At 43.5% G+C, this 12289-nt stretch overlaps 1 long non-coding RNA gene across 1 annotated transcript in view; it reads left to right on the top strand.

The window, feature by feature from the left end:
- LOC140403456 (uncharacterized) overlaps nucleotides 1-10938 on the top strand; it is a 42582-nt gene extending 31644 nt beyond the window's left edge. Inside the window, exons 2-6 of the long non-coding RNA XR_011938322.1 lie at nucleotides 669-792; nucleotides 1625-1715; nucleotides 7379-7528; nucleotides 7664-7746; nucleotides 10830-10938. This is a non-coding gene — a long non-coding RNA (uncharacterized lncRNA). The remainder of the gene's footprint in view (nucleotides 1-668; nucleotides 793-1624; nucleotides 1716-7378; nucleotides 7529-7663; nucleotides 7747-10829) is intronic.
- The last annotated feature ends 1351 nt before the right edge of the window (nucleotides 10939-12289 follow it).

Genomic DNA, 12289 nt, shown 5'->3' with positions numbered 1-12289 from the left:
GCGGCCTGCTTTGTCCTGGATGCCATCGAGCTTCTTGAGTGTTGTTGGAGCTGCGCTCATCCAGGCAAATGTTGAGTATTCCATCACACTCCTTACTTGTGCCTTGTGGGTGGTGGACAGGCTTTGGAGAATCAGGAGGTGAGTTACTCACCGCAGGATTCCTAACCTCTGATCTTCTCTTGATTTGATTTAAATTGATTTGAACTGATTTATTGTCACATGTACCGAAGTGCAGTGAAAAGTATTTTTCTGCGGCCAAGGGAACGTACACAGTACGTACATAGTAGACAAAAAAAATAATAATCGCCACGTACATTGACTAATGGTACATCGACAAACAGTGATTGGTTACAGTGCAGAACAAGGGTCCAAACAAAGCAAATACATCTCTTGTAGCCAAAGCATTTATAAGACCACAAGACATAAGACTTGTGACTCCACGTTCACAGAAATATGATCGACTCTTAAGCGCCCTCCGCAGTGGCCTCACAGCTACTCAGTTCAAGGGCAAGGGATGGGCAATGAATGCTGTCCTTGGCAGTGATACCCACATCCCATGAAAAAATGAATTAAAAAAAAATATTGTGGAATTGAAAAAAAACTCCATAATGCATAACCAGTCCTTAATTTGTCACTAGTTGACACTGAATTGATATTCTCTATTACAGATATGAAAGGTTGACTGCCATGCAAAATGATAAATTGTTACACCGGTTAAATAGGGATGCCGTTGCAAGGTGGCACGTGCCTTGCCTCGGAGTGATCGATGCTGAAACTGTGTACCTAACAAAGGTAAGTATTCCTTTCTCAGCATCGACATCCTTTCACCTTTGATAAGGTGAATAAATAAACATAAGGAATTCAGATAAAATGTTGGCGTGATCTCCTGCATTGTGTTCTTTCACTACAAGTTAAATGTTTAAGGGTTCACAAAATACACAGTGCTGTCTTGCCCTGTGCAGGGAGGTAAGCTTTAGTTTTTCTGGTAGCGCTGAAGGATATGCAGGATTGCATTCTTTCGCCTTTCATTTTGGCTTTCAAACTGAGAAGAGACTGATCAATATGCTAGTAAGCCCATGAGACGTTCATCAGGAGGCTTTACCTTGCAGTGAATTTCATTCAATATCATGGGATAGTACCATCCATTTGCACAATTAGAAAGTCTGATTATCGAAAATGCGTTGTCTAATGAAAAACCTATATTTTATTAAACCTTCTTTCAGACGCCCCTGCTTCAAAATAAGCCTATGTACGTGGAGATTACTGGTTGTCTCATTCTGAATTAATGAACATGAGCTGACAGTCAAAAGCAGGTCACTCGAAAACAGTGCTGTTTGAAATTGAATTAAGGCATGTATAGTATGTGCTACTTACCAAGAAAACTGTGTCTGGAGAGCAGGAAAGAACCAGCTTCCAGAATCTTATGTTCACTTACCACTGTACTAAACAGCAGCTATTTAGTGATACAGAAAAGATTTCTCTACTGGGAAATGGGATTAGTAGATTGAGTAATCCTCTTTTACAGTTAATCCTACGGTTCAATACAACATTTTATGATATGGGAAGAAGCAATTGTTGCCAATTTAGGCCGCATTACATTCTCATTTTTCCTTTCTCTTATTAGCCTTTGTTACTAGATTTATAAAGACTATTTCAATGAAGGTAGTTAAAGCAACATTATCCCTCGAATTACAAACATGGACCTTCTGTCTGAGGTATGTGAATTCAAGGAGATGAAGTGTTTGCGGTGGTAAAATTTCAATTTTTATATCTGTTTGCTTATTGCTCAGAAAAGAAATATTTTCAATGTGCATTTGATGAATTGAAATCAGTGCAGTTGGTTATAATGCAAAAGATGAGTTAATACTACCAAGCTGAAAATCAAATAATATAGATGTGAAAAGTACTGTACTAGAAATTTCATTTTTTCTGTGCAGTCAGCATGGATTTTATAAATGTATGCGCATATATCCATTTACTCAGTCTGCATCATTTCCTTTATGTGACAAGCAAAGCCATTTGTGATGTTGGAGTAGACTTTTATCTGTTCAGATTCAATTTTCCTGGATTGCTGCATTTTTAAACTTTTTAAGCAATTCGCTATTTAACACTTTTTGAAAGCCCAGTGTGCTCACGTAACAGGGATCAGATTTCGTTAAGCATTTCTGGATAAATTACCAGTGTGTGTGTAAAGACAGAGGGAGATATTTCTGTTCGCCGGCAAGTGTCAAATCGGGGTGGGTGGGGGAGATACCATGCTCAATCATGACTGCAGTATCACCCACATACCCCTGTGCTCCCTCAGCAATCCAATAGCCCTTATTTTAACTGACGGGGTGACATTTTGGCTGTATGGATAATTTGCTCTTTGAAAGCAGGCGATGTAAAGGGTGGGCCTTACCTGTCTGTCCTTTGCACATTTCACTTAGATATGTAAGAGATGTCCCTGTGCTTTTGGACACATTTCACATTCAAAGCATGCCTGTTAATAAGAAATATTAATAATATTTAAAATTGCAGTTTATTATATTTTGTACTGCATTTGTTTTCCTGAATTAATAACACCACAAGGCATGCATTTTATAGAAAGGGAATATGCAAAGACGAAGCTTTTTTAATTTGGATGTGGGCATCACTGTCTGGGCCAGCATTTATTGCCCATCCTGAATTGCCCTTGAGCTGAGCAGCTTGCTGGGCCATTTATGGGACATTTAAGAATCAACCACATTGCTGTGATCTGGAGTCGCATGCAGGCCAGAGCAGGTAAGGATGGCAGATTTACTTCCCTAAAGGACATTAAAAAAACAGTTGGGTTTTTACCACAATCGACAATGGTTTCATGGTCATTGATGGACAGAATGGATTATTATTTAAACGGTAAGATGTTAAATCATGCTGCTGTGCAGAGGGACCTGGGTGTGCTGGTGCACGAGTCGCAAAAAGTTGGTGTGCAGGTGCAACAGGTGATTAAGAAGGCTAATCGAGTTTTGTCTTTCATTGCTAGAGGGATGGAGTTCAAGACTAGTGAGGTTATGCTGCAATTGTATAGGGTGTTGGTGAGGCCGCATCTGGAGTATTATGTTCAGTTTTGGTCTCCTTACCTGAGAAAGGACATATTGGCACTGGAGGGAGTGCAGAGGAGATTCACTCGGTTGATCCCAGAGTTGAGGGGATTAGATTATGATGAGAGGTTGAGTAGACTGGGACTGTACTCATTGGAGTTTAGAAGGATGCGGGGGGATCTTATTGAAACATATAAAATTATGAAGGGAATAGATAGGATAGATGCGGGCAGGTTGTTTCCACTGGTCGGGGAAAGCAGAACTAGGGGGCATAGCCTCAAAATAAGGGGAAGTAGATTTAGGACGGAGTGTAGGAGGAACTTCTTCACCCAAAGGGTTGTGAATCTCTGGAATTCCTTGCCCAGTGAAGCAGTTGAGGCTCCTTCTTTAAACGTTTTTAAGAAAAAGATAGATGCCTTTCTAACGAATAAAGGGATTCGGGGATATGGTGTACGGGCCGGAGAGTGGAGCTGAGTCCACAAAGATCAGCCATGATCTCATTAAATGGCGGAGCAGGCTCGAGGGGCCAGATGGCCTACTCCTGTTCCTAATTCTTATGTTCTTATGTTCTGTGTCTTTTCGGAACCCTGGATATCCGTTATCCCTTCTCAGTTCCCAAATAACAGAGGTCAAGTCTGTGCTTTTTGGCAATGTCTGCTTGAACTTTATTAGTCAGCTGCAGTGTCCACTGGTAACTTTATTTTCAATACAACATTAAGAGAATTCCGACCAGCCCTTTAGCAAGCTAGTCAGATTGATTGTCTTTAGCGAATACAGTGGTTGAGTTTTAAAATACAGATCGTGGTAATTCTTCAAATCATTCATTAATATAAAATGACTGAGTGATTTAAACAAAAGAAAGATGGTTATTTAGCAAAAGTAAGCAAAGAAAATAGGTTTCAGAAAGAGATAGATTGATTCCGGAATGGATTTTACCATCCCGACAAGTGATTCTTAAGGAGATTATCATCTTTAAGGGCTCACCTTCTTTACAGCTATGATTTGCTTTAACTAATTTATAATTCACTCAATTCAGCCAAACTGTCTGTTCGTCAATTTAAGAGAGGTATGTATTTAAATATATTGGTACAAACTTTCCCATACCATCGCCTGAGAAAAACAAATTCTTCGCTAGGACTTATCACCTTAGACTAGTTGTTACCATAGAATGGAACTGCCTGTTCTTTCACAAAATGTGGCCTTTTAGCTATTTCACGTCACTGTCCTTACAATCTTAAGCAAGTCTCAAGCAACTTGCAAAATGTTTCCAGCTATTCGTCTTTCCTCATGCTCATGGTTAATATGATTTAGTTAATTACTCTTAATGAGTTCTCAATTAAACCTTTTACCTATATCATCTATAGCTAACTAGAAAGCTAATTTCTATCAGTCTTCATTGCACTTTTGATGTAGGAGCGGTTTCAAGACCTGTGTATTGAGTCAGCTTCTACGTGGGGTTATTCCCTGTGGCTCAGCTCAGTACAGAGAGGAATAAACACGACAACCTGGACAAGATGGCTATTTAATCAAGCTTCTTACGTGTACACGGAGAACAGACCTGGATATCTGCCAAGATCTGTTCTGCTGAACAAAGACCCAAACACAGTAATTATACAACATTCAAAAATCAATAGCCCACCCCAGTTGGACGCGATCCAATCCCTGAAGCTGCTACTTTTAAACTTATCCAATAGAAGTGCAAGCAGTGTTTAAACTTCACCCAATAGAATCGCGAGCAGCGCATGATTGATCCTCATCCTGACAGCTGCTTACAATCCCAGCAGCTTGCTGACTGTGAGAAACAGAATAACAGAACCAGCATCCTGGATTGTTTCACAAAGACAAGGGGCGGGATTCTCCGAAATGGAGGCAGAGTGTTCGTGCCGTCGTGAATGCCGTCGAGGTTCACGACGGCGTCAAACGGCCCCTATCCCGACCGATTCAGGGCCCGATAATGGGCTAGGAGCGGCGCCGCGTCATTTACGCGCGCCAGGCCTTGGCGCCGCGTAAAGGCGGCACCGCATACATGACGCAGCCGGCGCCGCATAACTGGCGTCACCCACGCATGCGTGGTTGCCGTCCTCTCCGAGTCCGCCCCGCAAGAAGATGTCAGACGGATCTTGTGGGGCTGCGGAAGAAAGGAGGTCCTCCTTCAGAGAGGACGGCCCGACGATCGGTGGGCACCGATCGCGGGCCACACCTCATTTCAGCCCCCCCCCCGCAGGCCGGCCCCCCGGCGTTCCTGCGCTGTTCCCGCCGGCAGCGACCAGGTGTGGACGGCGCTGGGGGAACCCGCCATTTTGGGCTGACCGCTCGGCCCATCCGGGCCTGAGAACAACAGGGGTGCCGGAGAATCGGCATTTCAGGTGTCTCGGGCGATTCTCCGGCCTGCACCACGTGGAACTCGACGGGGCCGTTTTTGCCGCTTGGGAGAATCGCGGGAGGGCATTGGGCCAGCGTCGCGGGAAAATTTGGTGACCCAGGCGATTCTCCCAACCGGCGCGGGAGCGGAGAATCGCGCCCAAGATGTCAGAAGTAATGTTAGCTGTCCTAAATCCCATTTGATTACTTATTACTACTATGTCCTAAAAAGACATGTTTAATGGTTAATAATGATTACTCAGTCCTTTAATTCATCACAATCCTTAATAAAACAACTTATGTATAACTACTCTGGTGGCATGCTAACGATTCAGTTTTAAGAGGTATCATCGCTGAACCCCTTCAACTTTTAATTCCAGATTTTTATTGAATTCAAATTTCATCACCTGCCATGGTGAGATTCGAACCCGAGTTCGAGGAACATTACCCTGGGTCTCTGGATTACTAGTTCAGCGACAATAACACTGTGGCACTACCTCGCTTGCACAGAGAACATCTCAAAGCACCTTGTGTCAAGTGACAGAAACATCTGGATGTCGGGAAATGAATGATCAAAGAGAAGACTTTTAAGGAGGCCTTAAAGAGCAGAGAGGGAGATCGTACTACTTAGACGCTCAAAGTCGGATTTATTTATCATGCAGGGCCAATAAAATTCAAATGTAACATCATCAGCCATCAGAGAAAATTTAGAATCTGAATGCTCTTAGGGTGACATTTGTACTTAATACAAGACACTATCAAAAAAAATAATAAAAAAAATAAAAAAAATACAAGACACTATCCTTTTAAGAATTTCTTTGTAAGTAACAAGGGGAAGATTGTTCACTTCAGTCCTTCAGTGGGAGCGGGTATTACAGTTCAGCCATGTCTGTCCAGTGGAGACAGGCTGTATGCAACCTTTGTACTGTCTGCTCATCAGCATGATTGTGGCATGAAACACACACTGTCTGGCTGCATGCTCAACATGGGGCTTGTGTGGCTAGCAGGACCAGCGACTAGCCTCCCTTCTTAAAGGCAGCCTGCCACTCTATGTGACAGTACATTCAGGTTGCACCAGCTGGTGGAAATCTCAGAAGGGTTTTGAGGGAACGAGGAAGACTGGCAATGGAGAAATGGCCAGAGAAAGGGCTCCTAGGGTCTCTGCGTCTTTGGAGGCCTTAGTCCAGCAGGTCTTGGGGCAGCACGGTGGCACAGTGGTTAGCATTGCTGCCTCACAGCACCAGGAACCCAGGTTCTATTTCCACCTTGGGTGACTGTGTGTGGAGTTTGCACGCTCTCCCCATGTCAGCGTTGGTTTCCTCCGGGTGCTCCGGTTTCCTCCCACAGTGCATGTTAGGTGGATTGGCCATGCTAAATTGCTCCTTGGTGTCCAAAAGGTTAGGTAGGGTTACAAGGTTATGGGGTTATGGGGAGGTCCTATGTAGGGTACTCTTTGCACAAGAATTGGTACAGAGAAATGGATTGAATGGCCTCCCTCTGCACTGTAGGGATTCTAGGTCAAAGGAAGCGAGGCCATGTTTCCATAGGAGGCCAGGAAGCCCTCAGGTGAAACCCTGTGAAGGGAAGGGGAGAAGGTGGCCAAGTTGAGAAATCCCATAGTTTGGCCTCAACAACCGGGCCTTAGTTCCAGTAAGGTTCATTGATCTCAAATGAGTTGTCAAAGTTAGTGAAAACATCTTCAAATTGCATCTCTTATCCTCCTGCACCACTAATCCCTCATGTTGCTCGCTGCACCACAGCCCCATCACGCATCCATTGACAAGACTCATCAGTAACAGTCAGATACCCGGCCCACCCCTCACACATTTAACAATATTGTCAGTTTCAGAGCCACATCTCACAGCATTGGCAACCTGCACCTATTCAGCTGTGGCAACTGCACCACTCCAACACATTGCAACATATCCGCTGACATTCTTTACTATCTCTTGCAGGACAAGATTGCAGAAAACTGCAGGAAGCAGCAGAGAACCAGAGGGTAGCTGGCCTGCCTACATTTCCTGAAGCATTTGTAGTAGATAGTGCTCTCCATCTGGGAATGGTAGTGGTTGCTGCATCCTACATCAACAACTTTCAGGATGATGGTAAGTTCCTGCATTATGCTCCTTCTTAAATTCCACTGGACTCTCATCCACCTATCTGAAGCACAAACTGAAGGTGGTGATCATGGGCCCCTTTCCTTTCACTTAACCCCAATATTAACACCATTTTCCTTTCAGGCACCCAAATGCAGTCTCACTATAAAGAATGTGAGAATGGAAGAAATCTGGCTCAAGTCACAACGCACACAATGTTCTAACAGGTACAATTCATGCTTTCGCAAATCTACCATGTCTAATCCCACAGCATTAAGTAGTCAGAATTCAAGCTTGACATTGAGTATTAGAGAACATTCTATGGTAGAGCATTGCAATTGAGTTAAATGTTGTCCTCACATCACTAGGATACATTAATGGAAAGCAACCTGTAGTGGAAACCTTGGATGGTTTTCTCCTCTTACTTGATAAGGACAAGGGCCAGTGAGATGAGCTAAGTGGCTCAGTATAATTGGGAGTTTGCACAAGCCATTTGCCTCTGATATTCATGGAGCCACATTCGAGACCCAGCACTGACTCTTCAGACCAGGAATTTGTTCTAATGAGCTGTTGGGTAATGTGTTCAAATTGTTGCAAATTGCAATAGTGACCACAAGAACCACAGGAAAAGATGCCCACAGGTTTATTTTTTAATACAATTATGGAAGAAAACAATTGAAACATTTAACATATTAATCTAATATCATCCATTCAGCATTAGACAGACACAACAGGAGCAGAATATCGAGGGGTTAGTAAGAAATGTAATTACCACTTGGTGTATAAATGGATAGGAGAACTAGGATATATAACAATAATAAGTGTGGTCTTGACCAGCTGTGAACTTAAATGAACATTAAAATAGGATCTACTATTAATTAAACATTGAAGATAATTAATAGTATATTATCATTTGCCAAAGTGTTTTATATGTTATGTTTCTCCTGATCAATGAAGTTTACTTTTAGCAGATGCCTTGCTCCGGTAAGGTTGTGTCGCACGACAGTATAACTTTATATGTGTCATAAACCACAATTAGGCAATTTAAGCTTATATTTTATAAATGTTCTCTTCACAGTTTCACAGGCACTGCTCTGCGTATTTTGCCTTGGCATTAATTTTTTAAAAAATATATATAGTCTGTGTGGAATGCTCAGTTCATAATGGGAGTGAAGATAATGTGTGTGTTGACTTCACATTCAATGTGCAGGATTCTCCGGAATCCGGCAGGTGGGCCGTACCGGCTCCAAAGAGTGGCGTAAACCACTCCGGCGTCGGGCTGCCTGGATCCTTCGCACCTTCAGGGGCTAGGCCAGTGCTGGCGGGGTTGGCGCTGCACTACCCAGCGCCGGTGGGGTTGGCGCCACGCCAACTAGCGCCGAAGGGCCTCCGCCGGCCGGCGCGAGATGGTGCATGCGCGGGAGCGCCAGCGAGTTCTGCCGTGATCCCAGCACATGCGCAGGGGGGTTCTTCTCCACGCCGGCCATGGCGGACCGTTACAGCGGCCGTCGCAGAGGGAATGCGTGCCCCCACAGCACAGGCCTGCCCACAGATCAGTGGGCACTGATCGCCGGGCAGGCCACCGTGGAGGCCCCCACCGGGGCCAGATCTTCCCCCCCCCCCCGAGGACTCCGCAAGCTGACCACAGAGCCAGGTCCCGCCGGTAAGGACCTTGTTTGATTTACGCCGGTGGGACTGGCCGAAAACTGGTGGCCACTCGGACCATCGCAGAGCGGAGAATCGCCGGGGGGTGGCCACTGCCTACGGCCCCCGACCGGCGCGACGCGATTCCCGCCCCCGCCGAAAAACCAGTGCCGGAGAATCCGGCAGCCAGCGTCAGGGCGGGATCCATGCCCCCCCCCCCGCCGATTCTCCGGCCCGGCGGGGGGTCGGAGAATCCTGCCCAATGTGTTTGCCCCACTGGGGCATGGAAAATGTTACCAACAGTTCCACCATATCCTGCTTCACACTGTATGCGGCATAATTCTGTAATGTGTCAGCCTTGGCTGCATTGGTACACTCTTACCTCTGAGTCACTAGATTGTGGGAGTCAAGTCTCACTCCAGGACCCGAACACCAAAATCAAGATTGACATTCTAGTGCAGTACTGAGGGAATACTCATAGAGATGTGAAACCAATGTCCTGTCTTCCCTCAGGTGTAAGTACAAAGTCCCATTATTTCAAAGGGGTTATTTCAAAGACCAGCAAATGAATTATCCCTGGTGTCTTGGCCAATTTTTATCCCTCAATCTCCATCATAAAAAGTATCTAGTTGCATCACATAGCAGTATGTGGGAGCTTGCTATGCATAAACTGGTTTCCATTTCCTGCATGACAACAATGCCTACATTTCAAAAATATTCAATTGACTGTAAATCACTTTGGGAACTACTGTGGTTGTGAAGGATGCTCCATAAATGCAAGTTTTTTTTTTTCCCGCAAGTGCAGGAATCTCAACTTTTAACATAACTTAACATACTTTTCATCTGTCTTTTCAGTATAAACATGCTCATTTTAAGAGTGGTGCTATATTATTTGGCCTTGGTTAAGCTTCAGCAGGTATCCCCAAATTGTAGCTTTATTAATGGGCAGGGCGGGAGCACAGTGGTTATCACAGTTGCTTCACAGCACCAGGGTCCAGGTTCGATTCCCTGCTGGGTCGGGTCACTGTCTGTGCGGAGTCTACACGTTATCCTCGTGTCTGCTTGGTTTCCCCCGGGTGCTCCGGTTTCCTCCCACAGTCACAAAGATGTGCAGGTTAGATGGATTGGACATGCTAAATTGTCCTTGGGTTAGATGGGGTTACTGGTTAACGGGGATAGGGTGGAGGTATGGCCTTAGGTGGATGCTCTTTCCAAGAGCCATGCAGACTCGATGGGCCGAATGGCCTCCTTCTGCACTGTAAATTCTGTAATCCTCAATACTTACATTGTCTTAAATTGTTCCCACTATTTTATGGCTTCAGTTGAAAAATTGGATGAGAAGAGGGTGAGATGATATGTGGTGGAATAATCAGCAAACACTCATTTATCTAGGTTCACGTACCAGGGATTGGACAAGCACTGAGGGAATACTAATACCTAAGGAAAGGCTGGTTTAGCACACTGGGCTAAATTGCTGGCTTTTAAAGCAGACCACGGCAGGCCAGCAGCAGGGGTTCAATTCCCGTACCAGCCTCCCCGAACAGGTGCCAGAATGTGGCGACTAGGGGCTTTTCACAGTAACTTCATTTGAAACCTACTTGTGACAATAAGCGATTTTCATTTCATTTTTTCATAAGCCCAATATTATTCACTGATGTAATTGCAGGTAAAAAGCTGCCATGTCCACTGAGTTGCTTGCATGCTACTGGTGGTATAGTGTCGTGAATATAGACTTGCCGAAACACTTACGGTGGAGTTATGGCAGTAGCTTAGAGGTAAGTCCTGGCAGGGATTCTCCGCTATTCAGTATTGCATGGCTAAAGTCAGTCCTTGACTTTGGAAATAATGTGGCTACTAAATGTTCATCACCTCTCAGGAATTTGCCCGTGTTCGGACAAACTGCAGTTAAGTAGCACTGCTCTCCTTTCTCATGATTCTTCTGCTGGGAAACAATATGACGGACCTAACTCAGGAATTCAGGGTTAATAAAACAGCACAGTGGGAGGAATTGATTCTTTAATAACATCAATTAGTATTTTTTTGTTGCTGCATTCATTCTTGGATAGCTTTTTATCCAATGGTGACAGTGCAGTGAATGCATTTACTGAGAGTCTACAGTGTACCAATGATTGGTACTGAGCAAAGATTGTGGAATATTTCACAGTATCTCAAAATAATCTTTCTGTTGGTACATTTCATATTTTTGCAGGTTGCTTTAGAAATATGGAAAGGCTGGGACATTGTTTATTTTAGAAATTGACATTAATTTTACCAACAGTAACAAAATGGCCAACTGCATTGAATGGATATATTAGTGGCTGTGTAATGTTGCTTCAATGCTTGCTAGGTTGATATTAGCAGGCACCTGTCTTAAGCAGCTAATTTTAGTCACAGGTTTCATTACACATGGTTTTATGTATACTTCTGGGAGCGGTTAGCTATGTTCTTTGAGTTTTAAGTATAATGATCTATTGTGTTGTGTAGATGTAGTGAAGTTGACAAGCTCTAAGCCACCCGCTTAAACCAAGTTGTTGAAAAGCCTGTTCATCATCTTTTGTGCAGTGGAATGGTATATGAACTAATAATGTATCACCTTCATGATAGTCTCACAAGACATCAAATTGTGTTTTCTTAAAGGTTACTGTTATGACCCTATTACTTGAAAAAGAAGATAGAAAGTTAGTATTGTGCACCGTGTGTCTATGACAAATCCATGAATAAATAAATATTATTTTTACACATCTAATTTAAAAGAAGCACAATTCTTCATTTAGAATAATTGCAGACATAATTCCTTCGGAGTGCAAAAGAAATCATAAAATGTTCTTTTAATACATATTATCATTTTAATACTTGTAAAGCAGAATGTCACTTAAATAGATTACAATGTTATAAATGTTTCAATATCAAATTTATTCTTAAATTCAAATTTCCTTATTTTCTTTTGAAGTAGTGGCACTTATCAAACAGACTGTACATTTCTCCTTTCAAAATGCTCTGTCAGATTTTAACACTCTTCTCTCCCAAATCATTGACTTTTTTGAGCTTATTAGAGCTCTGTCATTCTGTCAAGCTTCGAGTAAATGAAGATAAGTGAAAGCTGTGTCCTTTATTAGGAGCTGCCAA

The sequence above is a fragment of the Scyliorhinus torazame genome, chromosome 28 (genome assembly GCF_047496885.1).
Source record: "Scyliorhinus torazame isolate Kashiwa2021f chromosome 28, sScyTor2.1, whole genome shotgun sequence".
NCBI classification, from domain to species: domain Eukaryota; kingdom Metazoa; phylum Chordata; class Chondrichthyes; order Carcharhiniformes; family Scyliorhinidae; genus Scyliorhinus; species Scyliorhinus torazame.
The sequence above is the reverse complement of the archived record's forward strand: the minus strand, read 5'-3'. Positions and strand labels throughout refer to the sequence as shown.